The 21,031-nt window shown below is 35.5% G+C and overlaps 1 protein-coding gene and 1 long non-coding RNA gene across 2 annotated transcripts in view; both read left to right on the forward strand.

Moving 5' to 3' along the window:
* LOC140165435 (uncharacterized) overlaps nt 1–21,031 on the forward strand; it is an 82,661-nt gene that overhangs the window by 13,549 nt on the left and 48,081 nt on the right. The gene's annotated exons all lie outside the window — the stretch shown is intronic.
* Nucleotides 18,165–20,082, forward strand: LOC140165434 (uncharacterized). Its single transcript, XR_011860717.1, has 3 exons — nt 18,165–18,216; nt 19,189–19,277; nt 19,892–20,082. It is a non-coding gene; the product is annotated as an uncharacterized lncRNA (long non-coding RNA).

The following is a 21,031-nucleotide window of genomic DNA, read 5'->3' on the forward strand; positions in this document are numbered from 1 at the left end:
ATTGCACTTAGTCTCCAGGGATGAGATAAACTCAATACACTTTATACATAGAACAACATTTTAATGTTGTTATCATGCCACTTAAAAGTGGCATGATATGGTTGTGATTTGTGTTAGTACTATGACAAAATGTTCTAATCAAGTAGTATGACATTTTTTCAAACATTTACACAAAACAGTAAGGAAAGTGAGTTTTCTCGAGCTACTCTTGCTTGCAAAACTTGCTAGTTTTTAATTCACATTATAAGATACCTCCCCCCCTATGATTTGCAAAAAAAAGAGGTAAAAGGAAGAAAAAGGAGAAAGAGAAGAAGGAGAGAAAAAAGGGAGGGGAGAGAAAGAGAGCAATGGGCATATTTTGACATTTTCTTACTGAAAAAGCATAAAAAACTCTTTTTTGTGTGCTCGCTACACTCGCAAAGCGTGGACCTTTTCAGCTTTTAGTGATTGAGGGAGGGGCGACTACCTCCCGCCTACGCTCCTGATTAAAATATTTCCAACTTCCAGACACCCCCATTCATATCATTTTATCCTGCATAAAAATACGGCATATCATAATACAATGCAACTTAACATAGGCCTATACTGCGTTGCGACCATAAAGGTGTAGATCCCGGGATGTGGGTTTTGGTGCTGGATATGCCGGGTATAAATCCCCCAATAATTTGATAGGATAGATGGTCCATACAATCATTCCCCCAATGTTGACGCCTGTATGTGGTTTCTGACCAAAGTAACCTCATATTTGGCCATTTTAGCCTACAAAGTGCCAATTTTTACGCGCTTCACGCAACTTTATTTACCTTTTCCACCATCACCAGTTTAGCTTCAATATCGCAAATTTTCGCGCACTTCATGCACATTTGTACCATGAACTTATTCTGTTGCCAAAAGGTGCTAGATTTACTACGTCCATGCCTAAAACCAGCGGGCCCAGGCGGCGGATGACATGATCGAGCCGGCAACTTGTGACACCGCCCGGACGTATGGCATTTTCCAATATAGTCGGTTAGTTTTGTGGGGTTCATTATCGAACCCCAACGGTTTTAGCTTGTATTTATATTATTTATCAACATAGGCCTATTTGTTTGTGATGTTTCAAGCGTTTTAAAATTTCAAAATAATCCCATTCAATTACACGGTTGACGATGAAAATTTACTGAATTTAGAGAAGTCGGGCCCATGAATGAAATCCATAAAAATATGCGGTTGGAGAATAATTAAATAACCCCCAAAAGGGTGAAAATGGTGCATCAAATGGCTTCATTTGTGCTTTCATTTTGAAAATTTTCCAAATTATGAGGGGGGCCCCTCAGGGATAAATTTGACACAAAAAGGACGCATAATTTTCTCAGTCATCAAACTGATCATTGATCGATTAATAGGGGGTCAGTCTATAGATTGGGGTGTCATAGACCCAGGGTCCTAGCCTGCCTGCCTCCCTCCCTGCCTCCCCACAAAGAGCTATTCCAATGCAGCCAGCTATTAACAGCATTCAGTCACAAGTTCAGTGACATATTCCATGTCTATATTGAACTGCCTGCCAGTAAACTTGAAGTCATGAACCCCAGTTGTTATCTGATATTTAACATGGACATATAAATATTCCACATCTGTTGTAGTATTATGTACATAAATGAAATAATGTGACATGATCAGGTATAAGCTTAGCAAAACAAAGACGTGTCAGCGATGTCAAAATGTGTTGTACTTCAAACATATCAAGCAGTCCGATGCATAGCCAGAATCAGGCCCATAGACAGGGGGAGCTAGGGGGTGCAGGGAGCAATGCGCTAGGTTTGAGCATCGTCAGTCTTTCGCATATCGCGGCCAAACATATATTGCGATATCGCCATCTGACGATATTTTTATCCATATCAGAAGTTCAAAGAAGTTCACTGTTATACGGGTGCAAAACTGCCAGGCAAGCAGTGAAGCAACAAGTATACAAATAAACAAGTACAAAACATAGGCCTACTTATTCAATCCACTGCCGTCATTCAAAACAGCTCCGAAAGGTTATTAAAACCAGTATGAATCAATTTACGTATGTACACTCGCCATATTTGAAAGTGCAATCGGCAGTACTTCCGAGATTTCACCACAAACGCTGCTAATTGTGCATGGTTTCCACAATTCCACTATTATATCGCATTGCATTGCATGATGGGTAATGAACATTAAGTCGGTCATGGCCAGATGCTGGATGGGAGACCAATATTGCCTGTCACCATTTCTGCATATCGTCATCGCAATAAGGATTTAATATGGCGATATATCGCTGGGCGCAATATTGCCCAAGCTTACAATGCACCCCCAATAAATTTGCAAAGGCCTGCTTTGTCTATAAAAAAAATAGCATATTTGGACCAAAAAGTCAAATGTACCCCCAAATTGTAAACTTTCTGTGAAATTTTTGAAGGTTCCAAAAATCAATTGCAGAGGGAGTTATAAGCACTCCTGCACTTGGTCATACATTAGGCCAAGGAAACTCGATTTTGAGTTTCCCGTCACCCGCCCTCACTTCATTTTCTGACCCTCACTTGAATTCATTATTGTGATTTTCCAAAAAATACCTATAAAAACTGGTTATATTTGCCAAAAAAATTATGAATATCACTTTATTTTTTGTGGAAAAATCAAAATCAAAACATGCATTTTGCTGTCAACCTTGCAGACTCTTTTTAATATACTTTTGAATCTCATTTGGGCTAAACATCCATCTTAAAGTGAGTGAGCGGCAAATAACAACACATTTTACATGCGTGTTGGTCATATAATGAAAGGCAGAAAAGCCTAATGAAAAAGTTACCTCACTTGTTTTCAGAAATTATGTGACAGGGAAACTCAAAATTGACTGTTAGGGGCCTTATGTTTTTTTTAGCAGATTGTCCATATGGTCTGGGCAGTAGTCATCATGGTAATAGTAATATGCACCATAAAGTACATTATGATACAGTATGGCTAGGTTGATGGATGTATAGGAGTATACAAAGCAACAGAAATAACTGTAAAAACAACTTGACTATGGGATTGACATTTAAGAGGTGATTTATGAATGCCATATATTTACTCAAGCCAGGACTTTGTACAAATGATTGACATGAGATCTTCATCAGACATGACCATTGGCTAGGTTCAAGTACGGGTAAAAGTTAATTTATGATACATATATGAAAACTGATTTGAAAGTATGGGGATATGCCTGCTGTGGATATTTTATATGCTTTAGGGCTCATATTGAAATACCCTACCACGCTTTCACCCAGAAAGAAGGCAGGATCCCCCTCGCTAAGCCCACGCCTCAGGAAAGCTCGGTCATAAAACGGATTATAAAGATGGATTATATGCATCAGTGATACACCCTGCCTTTTGAAGGGGTCCATGACGAATGGGAAGAAAACAAACTGACTATGGCTCATCGCACAACCCAGGAAAGCGCGCTCCTAATTTAAGTGGCTAATTGCAGTGTTATAATCACACAGGATTTTAACAAAAGAAGGCTAGCATAGGAAAGCTGCAGGATGGCGCACACCTTCATGTGTAAGGGAATTTCAATATGAGCCCTTACATGTTTGGGGCGAAAATGAATATGGTCAAACAAAAAAACGTTTTTCCCAAAGTACCCCTTTTATCCACATTTCACAAACAGCACAAACTTGTAAGTCATACATACTGTTTCATGGTCCATTATGCTGGTTGAAAAAATGGCCCTTAATCATCCACTATATTTAGAACAATCATGGTTACCTGCTATAGTTTAGATTGTTAGGACTGGGCCCCTAGCTGCCCCACCCATGGCATACACCTGATTAAGTCAAAGCAACATTTGAAAATGACTTTTATAGTCATAATTGAATTATACATGCACTTCTATACTGGCATATGGTGGTGTATTTGATATTAATTTTCTCATTTAAAAATAAGCACACTCTTTTTAAAAAGTCATGACAGTGTCAGATATACCCCAGGGGGTATTTTCACACATATTCTGCTGCTGGCAGGCTTTCCAAAGAATGATAAAGAAACAAAATAACAACTCACTTGCCCCTGTAAGCTTAAAAATTTTATTCTTCACCAAGACATTTGACACTACTTAGTTTTGTATGCTGGCCATTCAAATAAAAGGTTTTAAGAAATATATCAAGAGCTATCTCAAGAACTACTGAACCAAAATAAGACTTGTTTGTACTCATTTTAATGCATTTTTCACACTGATTCCAAAAATGGTCATGAATATGTACAATTCTGAAATTTTTGAATTGTTAAAGAAAATTTGAAACTTGTCATCTGCAGTCAAAATGTGTGTGTGGAGAGAGTTAATACTACAGAGATTAAAGTACCAAAATACTGGAAATCACTGGGGTTTGAAATTCATCACTTACAGTATTGACAAAGATAATATTCATTTTCATTTTGAATTCAGGTCTGAGGGACAGATATATGTTCCCTTGATATAAAGATGAGAAGTATATATGGTATAAACCAATGCTATGCTTAGGTGCATGGGAAATACTTCCATATTGAGTCAATTTATGGTACACAAATACTACACTAGTGCAAGATTTTTTTAAATGAGACTATAGAGAGGGAATGACCAACTAAACACCTCAGTCACCTACAGAATAGTTCCCCACTTGTTTAATTGGTCAATGTTTGTAGCACAAGTAATTAAAAGCAATAAAATTGATATGATGTAGGGGAAATTTTGCTCACTGCAGTGTGGTACCACACTTGTCTTGCAAGAGTACACAATAATCAAGAAATTAAGGATTGAATGAAATTTTGGTGCGATTTTGCAAATTCAAACAGACTGTTTGATCATGTGGTGAGATTGCTTAGCATATAACAGTAGCCGGACCAGGATTTGAAAAATGGTTAAGGGCTGGGGTATGAACGTTTGGACAGTATTTATTTTGGGACATTAGAGCACATCAGACATATCGAATTGCATTCTGAATATGAAGAATGTCATTCCGATATCAAATAATTTTGATTTTTTGAAATTCGCAATTTAATACACATTTTATGGCAAATCATTAAAAATTGATATTTTTGATATTTAACAGTACATGAAGTAAACTTTATAAATCTGATGATATATTCTTAAAGTGTATGTAGGTGGGATGAAAAGCCGACGATCAATTGAAAATTTTGACCTTTCGTATTGAAGATATGGATTTTTTTTCCCAAAACACCAAAAAAAAATTAGGTCTTTTTGGGAAAAAAATCCATATCTTCAATATGAAAGGTTAAAATTTTCAATTGACCATCGGCTTTTCCTCCCTGCTACATACACTTTAAGAATATATCATTAGATTTATATAATTTACTTCAAGGACTGTTATATATCAAAATTTGAAAAATATCAAATTTTTATAATTTGTCATAAAATTTGTATTATATTGTGATTTTCAAAAATGAAAATTATTTGATATCAGAAAGACATGCTTCAGTATTCAGAATGCAATTCGATAGGTCCGAGGTGCTCTCATGTCCCACAAAAATACTGTCGAAACGCAATAAACGCCATTTTAGATCCCTTAAGTTACCAGGGGCTGAGAGGCTGAAATTGGCTAAAATCATTGAAGTATAATACTGATTCTGCATGATTTTTATTTTCAGATTTGATGGGCCTGGGACCCCACCACCCTCTCCCTGGATCCGTCACTATATACAAAGATGTTCACTCATCTTTGGTCATCAATCAGTAAGAACCCACATTGATGCACTCTTTTCAGTTTGCAGCACTCATTACGCGAAGTGGTTGATAGCCATTAAACCCATATCTTTTATCCATAGCAGGAGATGTTGCAGCTTTTCACCACTTTCATTCCTTTCATTCCTTTCATTCAATCATTAATTTCTCCATCATTCTTTTCACACAAGTATTGTGTCATACTGCACAGCTAACAAAATTCTCCACACGCTCATAACCTGTGTTAAACATGACCTATGAATGGGAACCTTTTTTCATGTCTCCAAAAATGAGCACATATAAAAGAACTTGGTAAATAATATTTTGGTCAGAAGGTGGAGAAAAAAAAAGTTCTATGGGCAGATGAACCTTTCCAAGTGAGTTTAGGGAATCAGTTAAATGACATTAAAAATCACCAAATTTTGCAAATTTATTTTTCCCTTGCTTCGCTCATCAATCAAAAAATCTACTTTTTGCACACACCAGCAGATTTTACATGCATACTGCATTTTTCCGTCAAACTCAGTCCACCTTTTGCCAAAAATGGCTGGTTTTACATGCATACAAGTACAACAAATTACCCGGACACATTATTACTTTTAAATCCCAGACCCAAAACAGAAAATCTGGGTTGGTCAGGCTCGTAGAACGTCTTTTTTTTTGCATCATCGCCTAACAAGTTATTTGTTTACTTTTTAATTGTGTTCATTCTCGACCAAAGACAGCAAGCATATAAATATCCACAGCAGGCATATCCCCATACTTTCAAATCAGTTTTCATATATGTATCATAAATTAACTTTTACCCATACTTGAACCAGGTCATGCCTGAAGATCTCATCATGTCCATTTGTATCATTTATAAGGCATTCATAAATCATCTCTTAAATGTCAAATCCCATAGTCAAGTTGTTTTTACAGTTATTTCAGTTGCTTTGTATACTCCCATACATCCATCAACCTAGCCATACTGTATCATAATGTACTTTATGGTGCATATTACTATTACCATGACCACTACTGCCCAGAACATATGGAAAATCTGCTAACAAAACCATAATGTATGGATGGAGAAAGCAATAATTTGAGGCGAGTGGGATGGCAAGGGAAGAATTTTTCTAGGTTTTAGCCATTTAACTGTTTACTATTACTTCTTATAATATAATATAATACATTGATCAGGAAATGAGTGAAGGAAACCAATAATCACATCTATATGTGACGTGTCATGTCAAAAGGAGACACTTTTGGGCAGGTTATCAATTTTGAGGTTTTTACATATCTTAAATATAGAGATATTTTGCTCCACAACGCTGTTTTTCCCAATGAAATCGGACATTCCTATAGTGAAGATATTGAGTTCGTAAGTTATGGTATTATCATTATGAAATTGGAAATTGCGATATCGGCCTTTAGAAATATTATGGACAATGTTGAGATAATATTGTTGAATGTTGAAAATAATACAAGATTCCAGTTATATTCCGGTCTGAAACTATCAGACAATATTTTAAACATTAATAACATCACAAATTCGCAACAAACCCAAATTGTGAAAAAGTCACCCCCGGGCAGATTTTGGGCTATTTCTCTATTTACGATCCTGCCCAAAAGTGTCTCCGTTTGACATGACACGTCACATATTTCCGTAGATCTTGTGGTTCTTGAGTTAAAGCCAATAATGTATCAAAACGAACGTTCTTGTCATTTTCACCCTCCCAAGAAAAATCTTGCAGACGATGAGAAAATGACATGCCTTATATCAAGCCATAGGATCTCCTTTAAAGAACCCATACCATTCCTCTTTTGTGTCAGCGATATTTGTCTCAATATTTGGGTGCAAACACTGCTAGCTAGGGCCGCCTTAAATGGTAATTTATATTTGTGCTGGTATATTATTAGTTACCCCTGTTTGTTCACATAATACGGGAAAATATCTACGGTCTGGTGCTGTATTCCATGAAGTCGAAGGCTGAATGGAATTACGGCACCACACCGTAGATATTTTCCTGTATTTTGTGAGAACAAACGGAGGTACCGATTTTATCCTTTAGTGATCTTCCGACTTGTTCGTAAACTTTGCTGAAGGAATTTAGTTTGATAATCTTACTGAAAAGTAGGCCACTTTCTTCCTTGCTTTTTAACAGTGCAGCCATGCCACGTGTGAAGTATGCGTGTGAGGCTTAGGATATCGCGCATGTCATGTTACACAGACGCTCGCGTGTTAGGACTATGCAGGTAATACGGGAAATATTACCTGCCTACAATATTAATGAGGAATACACAGGTAATACAGATTTTTATCCAATTGGTTTTTGACCAATGAGATTGCAGAATTCCTACTATAAACTAAAGGACAAAAATATATACACAAAACACAGGTATTTTTCAATACATTTATTTTTATATACTTTACACATAAGTATCAGGCATTCCACATGATCAACATTATATTAAGTTAAACAGGGTTTTTTAAACACTTTTATTAACACTTTAACATGTTGATATCTGTGATATAATGCCTCCTGTACTTTTAAGTGCCTTGGGCACTAAATGGAAGGAATGCGATACTTACTTATTTGTTACTGTCACTCGGGTGACACAGTAATGGTCAACAGAGTAACTGACTGTTCCTGACTAGTGTAGTGGTGAATAAAATATTTATTTCTTAGTATCCCTATCATGTAAATATGATTTGCTTTCAGTTTTAGGACTCAATTGATATGGCTACATGACCCACTAGAAAAGGTCGGAGTGGCTGTAGGGTGCTGGCAAAACATGAATTTGATTAGAAAAATACAAATTTAATTTCATCATCGTCCACTACACCTGTGTCCATATCATGCTGCAAGGCAACTAGACATAAAATATGATATAATGCTGAAAAATGAATTATGAAATCTTTTCAAGTCAGAGAATTATTTGATTACATGAAGGTTGTCTGTTAAGGCACTGAAACTCTTCAGATGTTATGTGTTTCCATAAAGTTTCCAACTATTAATATTGGGTTATTCCAGTTGAAATCTATACACTTCTAGAAGACATGACTTTAATCTCCCACACAGGGAGTGCAGATTTCAAATGGAGCTGGCCCGGGGAGCTGGAGTCACCCATTCAGGTAACCCCATTTGAAATTCACACTCCCTGGGTGTATGGATTTTAAATAGAATTGCACATGTGGACATATTAAGGGATCTAAAATGAGCGTTTATTGCGTTTCGACAGTATTTTTTGTGGTACATGAGAGCACCTCAGACCTATCAGATTGCATTCTGAATACTGAAGCATGTCTTTCTGATATCAAATAATTTTCATTTTTGAAAATCACAATATAATACAAATTTTATGACAAATTATAAAATTTGATATTTTTCAAATTTTTGATATATAACAGTCCTCGAAGTAAATTATATAAATCTAATGACATATTCTTAAAGTGTATGTAGCAGGGAGGAAAAGCCGACGGTCAATTGAAAATTTTGACCTTTCATATTGAAGATATGGATTTTTTTCCCAAAAAGACCTAATTTTTTTGGTGTTTTTTGAAAAAAAATCCATATCTTCAATACGAAAGGTCAAAATTTTCAATTTATCATCGACTTTTCATCCCACCTACATACACTTTAAGTATAAATCATCAGATTTATAAAGTTTACTTCAAGTACTGTTAAATATCAAAATATCAATTTTAATGATTTGCCATAAAATGTGTATTAAATTGCGAATTTCAAAAATCAAAATTATTTGATATCAGAATGACATTCTTCGTATTCAGAATGCAATTGATATGTCTGATGTGCTCTAATGTCCCACAATAAATACTGTCCAAACGTTCATACCCCAGCCCTTAAGGGGACACACAAATATTATTCACTGCCAAACAATTGCACATTTTCCTCAAAAGCAATTCTTGTCTAGAAAATATATTTGCCAGTGCATGTCTACAATTGTGCACTTTTGAATGACCAAATGATATTAACACTATTTCAAAGACAGAGACTTGACAATTTTGGTCAAATTTTAATTTTGTTATTCTTTGCTAAACATTATTTCATAATATTAGTAACAACTGTCAAGGAGGTTTTAAATAATGAGGTAAAATGAAATAATACCACTTAGCTGCAGAACGCTATATGAGCGTCTATGGGGAAATTGGGTCTATGGGGAAATTGGTGATTAAAAACCTGATCCCCGATTTTAATCAAAAACTCTTTAATTTTACTGGCTTTATAGTCTTTCACACGGTATGGTACACCATGGGGCATAACAACCATGCAAAAAATAGAAATTCAAGCACAATTAAGGGCGTCGCATTATTGTTTTAAGACAATCACAAGTAATTTCTATTTTTAAAAGTTCAAACCTTCACAAGTTACAGACTAGTAGAATCAATATTAATGTATAGCTTATTGTATATCATCAACAGGAGGAAGAAATGATGCAGTATACATGCAACAGAAGTCTAATCTGTGAAAATGCAATCTACTATAATTGCCCCATATATATACACATTACCAAGCTAAAGTGTCATCAAGAATTGAACTGGGAATAGGGAAGTGTCATTACAGTATATGCCATTTGATCTTCACTCTGAGAGTAATGTTCACATGATGAAGAAACTCAAGAAATTTTAAAACTCTAGATTACAAGTGACCTGAATGAACTTTTGTGACCTGATCTAGTCCTTTCAGGTTAATGTCAGCAAATATGAAAATAGTATAGCCAGAAATATGTGCCAGGGGTGATTTTTGAGTCAATTGAGGTTTTGATCTGTGGTGTAGCTAGGAATTTTATCTTTGTTATTTTTCAAAGTTTTTTCATATCTAGCCTACTTCCAGGGATAAAAGTATTTTTCTGGAGTTGTGTAAGTACAGAAATGTCAAGAAAATTTATCAAAATACATGTACAACAAATGCCAAATTAAAGGTCATTGACCTTTGACCTTTAACCCTAATGAATGATGTTCAAATGTATGAACAGTGCTCACAGACAAAACCACATATCGTAAAAACTCGATAGTTAGCATATGTGCTTACTATCGCTTACTTTTGAAAACATGAAATTGTACGAAATTGTGGCGCTAAAGCTAGCTTCAGACTCCAGTATTATGCGTACAATATTGTATGCAACATATCTACGTTATTTTATCTATTGCCATTCTATTTCCAGTAATGTTTAAGTTCTAACGAATGTTTGATGACGAAAAATCGATAATATGTTACATGTAATATCTAGTAGAAATATATTATCGATTTTACGTCATCAAACATTCGTTAGAACTTAAACATTACTGGAAATAGAATGGCAATAGATTAAACAACGTAGATATGTTGCATACAATATTGTACGTACAATAAAAAGTCTGAATACTGCTTTACAAACAGGGTTGAGACACAAGTTTCAGGTTTACTTGTTCGTATATAACTATGTGCATCAATGATTGCTCAAGACTAAGACTCCAAGACTTAAAAACCAGGTATGAACAGAACTTTTGAAATGCTAGTACGTAAGATTAGTATCTGATGATATGACTTATTCATAATGCAACTAGCAATCAGGTGAACTAGAATTATACATTACACAAGTGGGATTATATATGTGATTCCTACTATATATGAGTGTTATGCACTTGAGGCTAATGATGTGCTTGTGAATTCCAATACAAATTTGAATTTTTTTTCTACAAGGAATTATAAGCTTCAAATGCATAAATATTAATGTTTGTATAATATTTATATTTTATTCATAAATCCATTGTATGAAAGTATGGAAGGAAGTACATTGTAACAGTGGTGTAACTAGACTTTGTAATTGAGGTGCAAGCCAGAGGAAAATCTGCCACCAGGGGACAGAAGTAGGCCCAACTGATCGTCTATAGCATGTACAAACAATCAACGGGAATGGATCCAATTCAAAATTCTGGTTCTTGTTTTTAAAGAGAAATTCTCAGATTTCAGAAAATCTCAATATTTTGTAGCATCCAAATAACATCAAAGGATCCCGGGCAGTAGCGTAGCCAGGATTTTGGTGTGAAGGAACACGAGATTTTCGTCTCCATTTGTCAATTTTTTGTCCCATTTTTAGTCATTTTAAGGACACTTTAATACTCTTGTCCCCATTTCCCAGTTTATCCCTGCAATTTTTTCGGCAGGAGCAGCCCCCCCCCCCCCCCGATCCCGGCAATGGATATTGCCTAAAACATCATTTAAAAGCCAATTAACAGATAGTAACATACACCACATTGCTTTGTCACACCTTGCTTCAAACTTAATTACTTAAACATCGTCTCGTGCTCATCTGTAGATACTACCCGACTTGTAGAACCCAATATTCATATTCACAGAGACAGCAATAAATCCACTGCTGATGGATCAGTCTATTTCCTTTCACTAAAGGCAATAGAATGATCTCCCATCCCAATAGCTCTGTTCATAACCAAATTTCTGCATGAAAAAAAAATTGAAATTGAAATCCTACCTGTTTCCACAATATAATTTGTTATGTTGTTGGTTGCATTTATTGTATTGCACCTTCATTGTTTTATTTTGCCTGTTAATCTATCTTGATTTTGTTTGTAATATCACACCTGCTTTGATCCTAACGAAATGGCAGGTTATAAAAGCATTGTTGTATGTAGGGGGTGTGTGTGACTGTGGGGTGTGCATGTGAGTCAGTGAGTAAGTTAATAAGGAAGGGAATAAGTAAGTGAGCAAATTGTAAATAAAGAGAGTACTCCATTAGTAAATGCAAAAGTTAGGGAACAAGTGTATCAGGCATTTAGTGACCTGAATGTGTGTTTATGTGAGTGATTGAGCAGTGAAGACAACACAAATAAGCAATCAAGTTGAATAAAAAACAGTGGAATTAGGGGACAGGTATTATAACACATGACAAGATAAGTAATTTAATTAAATCAAAGGTGAGGTGTGCATACACTGTCACATACCCTGCAGCTGACTGGTGTGCATCATTAGAACCAAGAAGCAGATGGGTCTAGTAATTTAATCAGTGCATCAATGGGCTATTCCAGTTGCAATCCTTACACCCCCTATGGAAAGCATGACCTTAATCTTCCACACAGGGAGTGTGGATATCAAATGGGGTTACCTGAATGGGTGATTCCATTTGAACTCTACACTCCCTTTGTGGGAGATTAAGGTCATGTCTTGGGGGTGTATGGGTTTTAAATGGAATGACTCAATAAGACAATACAAGAGATGTAAGGAGTCAATTAGTTTGTGGTGAAATGTCCATATGACAGGTCATAAATCCTCTGGTGATAACTAATTTGGACATATGTGACATGATCAAGGGGAATGAGTCGCATGTCGACCTGGTCGAAAATAAGTTTTATATTTGTTTCTTAAGAAGACATTTAGAGCTTTCAGAAACCGCAAACCCCATGTTAATACGACTTTCCTTTGCCAAGTTATGTCAATTTACCAATCGCTAAAAACAATATAAAACAAAAGAATTTAAACACATTCTTTGCCAATATCTCAAAATCAATATTAGCGACATCCGACTCATTTCCCTTGATCGTGTCACATATGGACATGTGCGAGTCGTTATGCGACACAATTTAATCCATTAAAATCAAAGTTAGAAATTTGGGCTATAACCAACTAATGTTCAGTGGAGTCAGCATAATTATACAGCTGCACCAATTATTGCTATCTTCAGTAGATAGTATACAAATATTAACTGTCTATGAGTGTGATGGTGAAATATAATCACGAGGTGAAAGATGGATTGTTCCATTCCACGAGCGGAACGGCGAGTGGAATGGAACAATCCATCTTTCACCAGTGATTATATTTCACCATTACACCTAATTTAAGACATTTAATATTTGTTTTATATCACTCCTGCATAAATTCTATTACTAAAATACTATTTAAGGTAGGAAATACATTTTTTCAGCAACATAACACCATGTTTTGCCGTGATATACTTCACATTTTGGGGTCCACCCCATAACTAAATCGGCGAGTCCAAGAGTCAGCGAACGGCTTGGCGCAGGCGCACTACGACAGAGCACATGATGGTAAAGACTATCACACGGAGAGGGTGATAGTAAAAATGATAAATGGTAATCAACCAATGAACTGTCTAGAATTTATGTATGAGTGATATAACAACATCTATAATGTTATATCTTCAGCAGAAAGCTATACCAACTAATGCTATCTTCAGTACAGTCAGCATATAAACTGCACCAGCTATCTTCAGTATAGATAGCAACATCTATATACAAGGGTGGGTCAGTATGTAATAAGAGTTGACTTGTGACGTTATATGTGGATTGGTTTCAAGGCATTTCTCAATGATTACATAAACACTGTACCTTTGTCTTTCAAACAACACATGTAAAAATTATATCACACACATGATTACGTAACAGCATTAGCATAAAATCAATGGTCTAGAGTCACCTGCTGAAAATGAGTCGTTTTTGTTAAGGGAAATAAGACGCTGAAATTAGGTATTGTTGTATATTTTATATTTTCTCAGGAATTAAAGTATGGAGAATGCTGCCTTTTGGAACAGTAATAGAACACAAACTACCAGTTCATTAAACCATGTTTGTTGGACTGTAAAGGTTTTAGTTTATTTAAAATGTGTGGTCAAATATGTTTTATTTTTGACAAAAACAAGGCTTTTCTTTCTATAAACATTGAAATGTTGAAATTTAAGTTTTCTTGCCAGTTCTGTTGACTAATCCCCAAACATTAAAACGGGAATCTCCCTAAAAAATATTTGAATCCGTGATTAAAATATAACTGTTATTCTACTATTGTTACATTTATACAAAAAGTAGTGGTACAGAGAGAGAGGCCATCGTTTGAATGAGAAATTTATTTTAAAACTTTTCTGTTCATTTGAGGTTGAGATCATTCATAACAATTCATAAGAATATTTAAATTAAAATTTTCATAGCATTTTGTAATATTTTAGGCCCTATTTACATGGAATTTTGCCATTTTCGTGCATTTCCAGCATGTTGTATCAGTCATCCAGGGTTCGAAATTTTGGTTGTCCGGCTGCCCGGGACAACTAAAAAAGTCGCAGGACAACCAAAAATACTGATTCGGTTGTCCGCCGGACAACCATAAATCTAGCCAAAAGTCACATTTGTAGGCCTATGGACAACCAAAAACTTAGACGGACAACCAGAAATTGTAATCTGGTTGTCCGTGGGACAACCATTTATTTTTCCTAAATTCGATCACTGCAGTCATCCCACCTATACATGCGCAGATTGTTGTTTGATTTGCACCAGTTATCACCAGCTGGTTAGTACCAGCTCTCACACGTGACCAGTCATTAGATTTTAATCTGTTTCATTTTGGAGATAATCAATGTCATTTGTAATAATTGCTTTTTCATTTTCGCCATTTTTGCAGAATAATGTTGCTTCCATTCAAGCCTTTAAGTTGTTGAAGTTCCCAGACGTCCCATTTCCAGTTTAATGGCAAGTCTCATATTTTACCAAAAGCAAACTGAGGACCTAGTGTTTATTCCTGCCTAACACTAGCCATATGCACCTTGTACTTTTGCTGTTCTCTTAAACACGTGCCTTTGCTGTAATTTAAAAGGCCCACCTTTTTACATGATTTGGCAGTGTCCATAGTCTATTGACTTTATGCTAATGATGTTACATAATCATGTCTGTGATGTAATTTTTACATGTGTTGTTTGAAAGACAAAGGTAAAGTGTTCATGTGATCATTGAGAAATGCCATGAAAACAATCCACATATGGCGTCACAAGTCAACTCTTATTACATACTGACCCACCCTCGTATAATGTTATCTCTTCAGTAGAAAACTATACCAACTAATGCTATCTTCAGTAGAGTCAGCATGTAGCTACACCAACTATTGCTAGCTTCAGTAGATAGCAACATCTATAATGTTATCTCTTCAGCAGAAAGCTATACCAACTAATGTTATCTTCAGTAGATAGTAACACCAAATGATGTTAGCTTCAGTAGACAGTAACACATAATGATGTTATCTTCAGTAGACAGTAACACATAATATTATCTTCAGTAGACAGTAACACATAATGGTGTTATCTTCAGTAGACAGTAACACATAATGATGTTATCTTCAGTAGACAGTAACACATAATGATGTTATCTTCAGTAGACAGTAACACATAATGATGTTATCTTCAGTTCAGTAGACAGTAACACCAAATGATGCTATCTTCAGTAGACAGTAAACACATAATGATGTTATCTTCAGTAGACAGTAACACATAATGATGTTATCTTCAGTAGACAGTAACACATAATGATGTTATCTTCAGTAGACAGTAACACATAATAATATTATCTTCAGTAGACAGTAACACATAATGATGTTATCTTCAGTAGACAGTAACACATAATGATGTTATCTTCAGTAGACAGTAACACATAATGATGTTATCTTCAGTAGACAGTAACACATAATAATATTATCTTCAGTAGACAGTAACACATAATGGTGTTATCTTCAGTAGACAGTAACACATAATGGTGTTATCTTCAGTAGACAGTAACACATAATAATGTTATCTTCAGTAGACAGTAACACATAATGGTGTTATCTTCAGTAGACAGTAACACATAATGGTGTTATCTTCAGTAGACAGTAATACATAATGGTGTTATCTTCAGTAGACAGTAACACATAATGGTGTTATCTTCAGTAGACAGTAACACATAATGGTGTTATCTTCAGTAGACAGTAACACCAAATGATGTTATCTTCAGTAGACAGTACCACATAATGATGTTATCTTCAGTAGATAGCAACACCAAATAATGTTATCTTCAGTAGATAGCAACATCAAATAATGTATCTTCAGCAGATAGCAACATCAAATAATGTTATCTTCAGTAGATAGCAACATCAAATAAAGTTATCTTCAGTAGATAGCTACATCAAATAAAGTTATCTTCAGTATATAGCAACATCAAATAAAGTCATCTTCAGTAGATAGTAACATCAAATAATGCTATTTTCAATGGTTAGTTAATACTGTATGAATGTACAAGATGGTGAGTCTTCTTTAAACAAACAGTCCTTAGGTAACAGGAGACCCAGTATTTTTTGTTTGGTGACAGCTGTCCCCATCACAACTATAAGTGCATTTACATAGGGAGAACTCTTGCGTTAAATACATGATTTGTCATCCTATGGACTCTGATATTTGCCTTCTTGTAACAAGCAGTACCATGCAGCAAGGAGGGCAATGGCATGATTCATATGACACCAAATTTTCAAAACTCTATCTAGTTGGGAAAGCAGTTACAGCAAAATGTTGACTACCATGATTCTACATGCTGGACATTTCTGAATCTAAATATAACCATATACTCAATCAAATTGCTGAAGCAACATATAGAGAAATAGAAAAAAACCCGATGAAAACAGATCAGTAAATATACCCTAAAATATATACAAAATGACAATTCTACATGATGACTAACAAATATGTACATTACAAATCACAGAGTGCAGTTTTAAAACTTGCAATGTTGCATGACTCGAGCGCTGATTTATATACACATTTGATACTTTCACGGACCGGAATTTCAGAGGCTGATATTGTGTAGTGGTTGTAGCGATTTGCTTATGAACATAATCAGGACTTTGGATTCCTATCTTCTGAATGAATTTTTGCAAGGTGGATGTATTTTCGGAATTCCTGCAGTAAGCACAAATTTAAATCATTTAGAATGCTAGTTACAGTAGCATCAGATCTTTTGTAGTTGCTAATCACAAACCTAGCTGCTCTGCACTGTACCTTTTCTATTTTTTTTGGATATCTTATGTTGTGTATGGATCCTATACAGTGCAGGCATATTCTGAGTGAGGGTGAACAAGGGCAGTGTACATTTGTTGTTTGGTGGGTTTGGGACAACAATGCAAATTGCAACAAATAAACCAAACACCTTTCTGACAGAACTACTCTTAGCATAGTAAAATAGCCTATGGACTTAGGCTGGGATTCCGAAAGGTGGTTTAAACCTAGGTTTTTTAAACCTAGGTTTAAACCTAGGTTTAAACCAAAGTTGCGTTTCCCGTAGCTGGTTTAAGTTAAACCTGGGTCTAAAGCTGAGTACTAAAGTCGCAAAAGCCGGGTCTAACTTAAACCTGGCAGGGGGTAGGTTTAAGTCCAGGTTTAAGTGCATTTGTCTGCATACCAACCACGGAGGCCTGCTTGTTACGGAACGGACCACTGCACTTCGTGGTATTTGCAACTGGAAAAATGTGCCACAGAACCAATTTTTGGAAGTCATAATAAAAGGATTATGTTCCATAATGAATAGAGAAGAGTTGTGAGCATTGTAACCAGAGTTTAAAAGTGGAGATGATCGGCCAAGCTTGTACACAGCTCCCGGGACACAGCTGCAATCATGGACATGGCAGTGACAGCGCAATACACGGCAGTGACAGTCATACCGATACCGGTACTCACGGCACAGTGCAATAGCATAGGGCCGCATCATGACAGTGAAGGTAAGAAACGTCGGCTTGTTCGTGACATATTAATACTGTTTTACCACTTAAAAGCCCCTATATAGGCCTAATTATGTAAATCTTCACTCATTATTAGTGATGATTTTAGGCTGTGGTATTGTTTTAGTCAAGCTTAGGAATCGATTAGGTTAGGCTTAACAAATTACATGTAAATACCGTGCACATGAGAATAGCCTAGCCGAGGCTTTGTGGATTTTTATCAGCAAACGAAGCTCGGATAATACAAAGCTTTTTCAATGTTCCCTTATTTATGGAAGTCCGGGCTTTTTTTCCAATGAGTTCCAGCTTGAAATGAAACAGCTTGAAATGAAGATGTAAGGACTCAGGAGTTACTCACGGTAGAGTGATGTTGTGGTGTTAGAAGCCGGTAGTAAAACGTTTAGGCCTACCCACAGAATTTTGTCTATGTAAATAATAGGCCAGACTTCAAGTTCAAGCTTGGTAGTAGAACATCCTAGGCCCTAGCCTTAATACCGGTGACCGGTCTGTACCATTTAGGGGCATAGGGCATAATTATGTGATGACATGCCCTACATAGGCTCTATGTTTACTGACTGGCTAGGCCTGGACTCAGGCTGTTCCAGGCTTATTATTGAACTTGAAGCTCCGCCTAATTAATTATTTTAATATAAAATCTACCGTTTGTTTAATATTTTGTCTGACTCGTGCTAGGGCATTTATCAGGTCATCGTGGTATAACTGGTATTTATATGAAAGTTTGGTCAAACAGGCGTATCAGGCATATCAATAGATTGCTCATCATTCCTGTGACTGATTAATTTGATTGAATTCTCAGTGCTCACTGAAGTATGATTTTTAGATACCATCATGATCATGTAGGCCTAAATATTACTACATTATTGAATTGCAAATTTTAATGAAACTCTGCGACTGATTAACAGCAGTACCTTTGACAAATAAAATGGTATACTTTGTTTTTTCCATTTACAGGTCGAACTATCAATGTAATGTCAAGAGGAATGTTTTCTAATCTGAGTGATATGGATGATTCCCATGCACCATAACTTGAGGTTATTTTGGTAAGTTTAAAAGTATGGCAATGTACAAGGTATGAGGTAATTTACTGCCCCATTCCAGAAAAATAAAGCACTGATTTTATTGGATTTTATTGGATTAAAAAAATACATTATCAAATCTGCCTAGCTCAATCGTAATCATTCATTTGGTACTGACTGTAGATAATAGAAAACGTTCACTATTGTACTAATTTCTTGGGGAAAAAGGCCAAAAACATACATTTTCGACATTTTTTTCTGACAATCGAGTCACAAAAATCAAAGACTTGGAACATGTTTAAGCATTCAAAATCTTGAGTATATGCCACAATTTTGCTCTAATTTTTACTTTTTGTGTGTTACTTTTGAAATGATTGGTTAAAAGAATAAATCATGCTTTTTCCAAAAATTAGAATGCATAAATTTAAATTAGACTTCGTACAAATCTTTATGTACTTTTTGTTCATGAATATAATACCAGGCCTAGTAAAAGAAACATCTCAACAGACAACAGCAATTATGAGAAAATTATAAATTTTCTTCACATGCCAAAATCTCAAATTTGAGAGTGTGGGGGGCAAGATTTGGATATAGGTCTAATTCATATTTAAATTTTTTCTTTCTTTCTTTCATTACAGAACAATCTACATGATGAAGTAACGGCGATCCCCGGCTGAGATCCACTGGACTACAGAATCGATGAGCAGTACAAGCACAAGTGTTTTTAACATGAAAATGTTTACCTTGCTGAATGTTATAGGCCTTTAAGCCTAATAGTGTAACACAAACATGATAACATACATGAGACTTTTGGTATCGATATTTATTACTCCGGAATACTAGTTTGTGTATACTACTCAATGGAAATGAAGACAAGTTTTTTACGTTGCACGTTTCACACACTATAGTAATTATTATTAAGTCTTAGAAAGGTATTAATAATTTTAAACATGTCCTTAGGTAACACTTTAAGGTAAAGCCATGATTTCTCCGTGATACGGAAAATCGGAAAAATTCACGGAATTCGGGGTTTGCTCACGGAAATTGGAAAATGCCACAAAATAGTGAAAACTGTGTAAAATGTGTAACTTTTGTGTTGATTTGCAAAAGAAAACAAATAAAAGTGATAATTTAGCAGTAATCAACCATTAAACAATCCATTCTAGCATTTATTCTAGGCCTACGATGCAATCTTCTGGCCAATACAGTTATCGGAAGTACACACAAGACAATTGATGATGCTTAATTTTAATGAGGATGTTGATCAACATCCCCATTAAAATTAAGCATGAGGGGAGACTACAGTAAAAAGGTACATATAATTATATAAGACAAATTACACTTTTAAAAACATGCTTGTATTCACTTTTCAGTGCTTTATAATGTAAAACGGAAAATCACGGAATCGTCCAATTTGTAACACGGAATTTAAATTTTGTAACACGGAAAAATTGTGGCTTTACTTTAAATTAAGGGTCTACTAGTCTTCACTATACTTTCCTATATGAAACCAGCATGGGCGTCTATCCTGGAGGGGGACATAATATCAAATGTCCGAGAAGGCCTATGCCCCCTTCGCATTTTGGTAACTAAATCAAAAATGTACAAGTTTGTTTGTTTGGTTGTTGTTGTTTTTATTGTTTTTTTTTGTGATTAGGCCCCTATCGATTTAACATAAGTACAAAAAAAGTACCGGGTAGTCTACAGTATAATAGCCATTTTGAGATCTGCACTAAAATAACCAAAAATAATGTAAAATGTCCACCAAATGACTTCAT

Source organism: Amphiura filiformis, chromosome 12 (genome assembly GCF_039555335.1).
Source record: "Amphiura filiformis chromosome 12, Afil_fr2py, whole genome shotgun sequence".
In the NCBI taxonomy this organism is placed as follows: Eukaryota; Metazoa; Echinodermata; class Ophiuroidea; order Amphilepidida; family Amphiuridae; genus Amphiura; species Amphiura filiformis.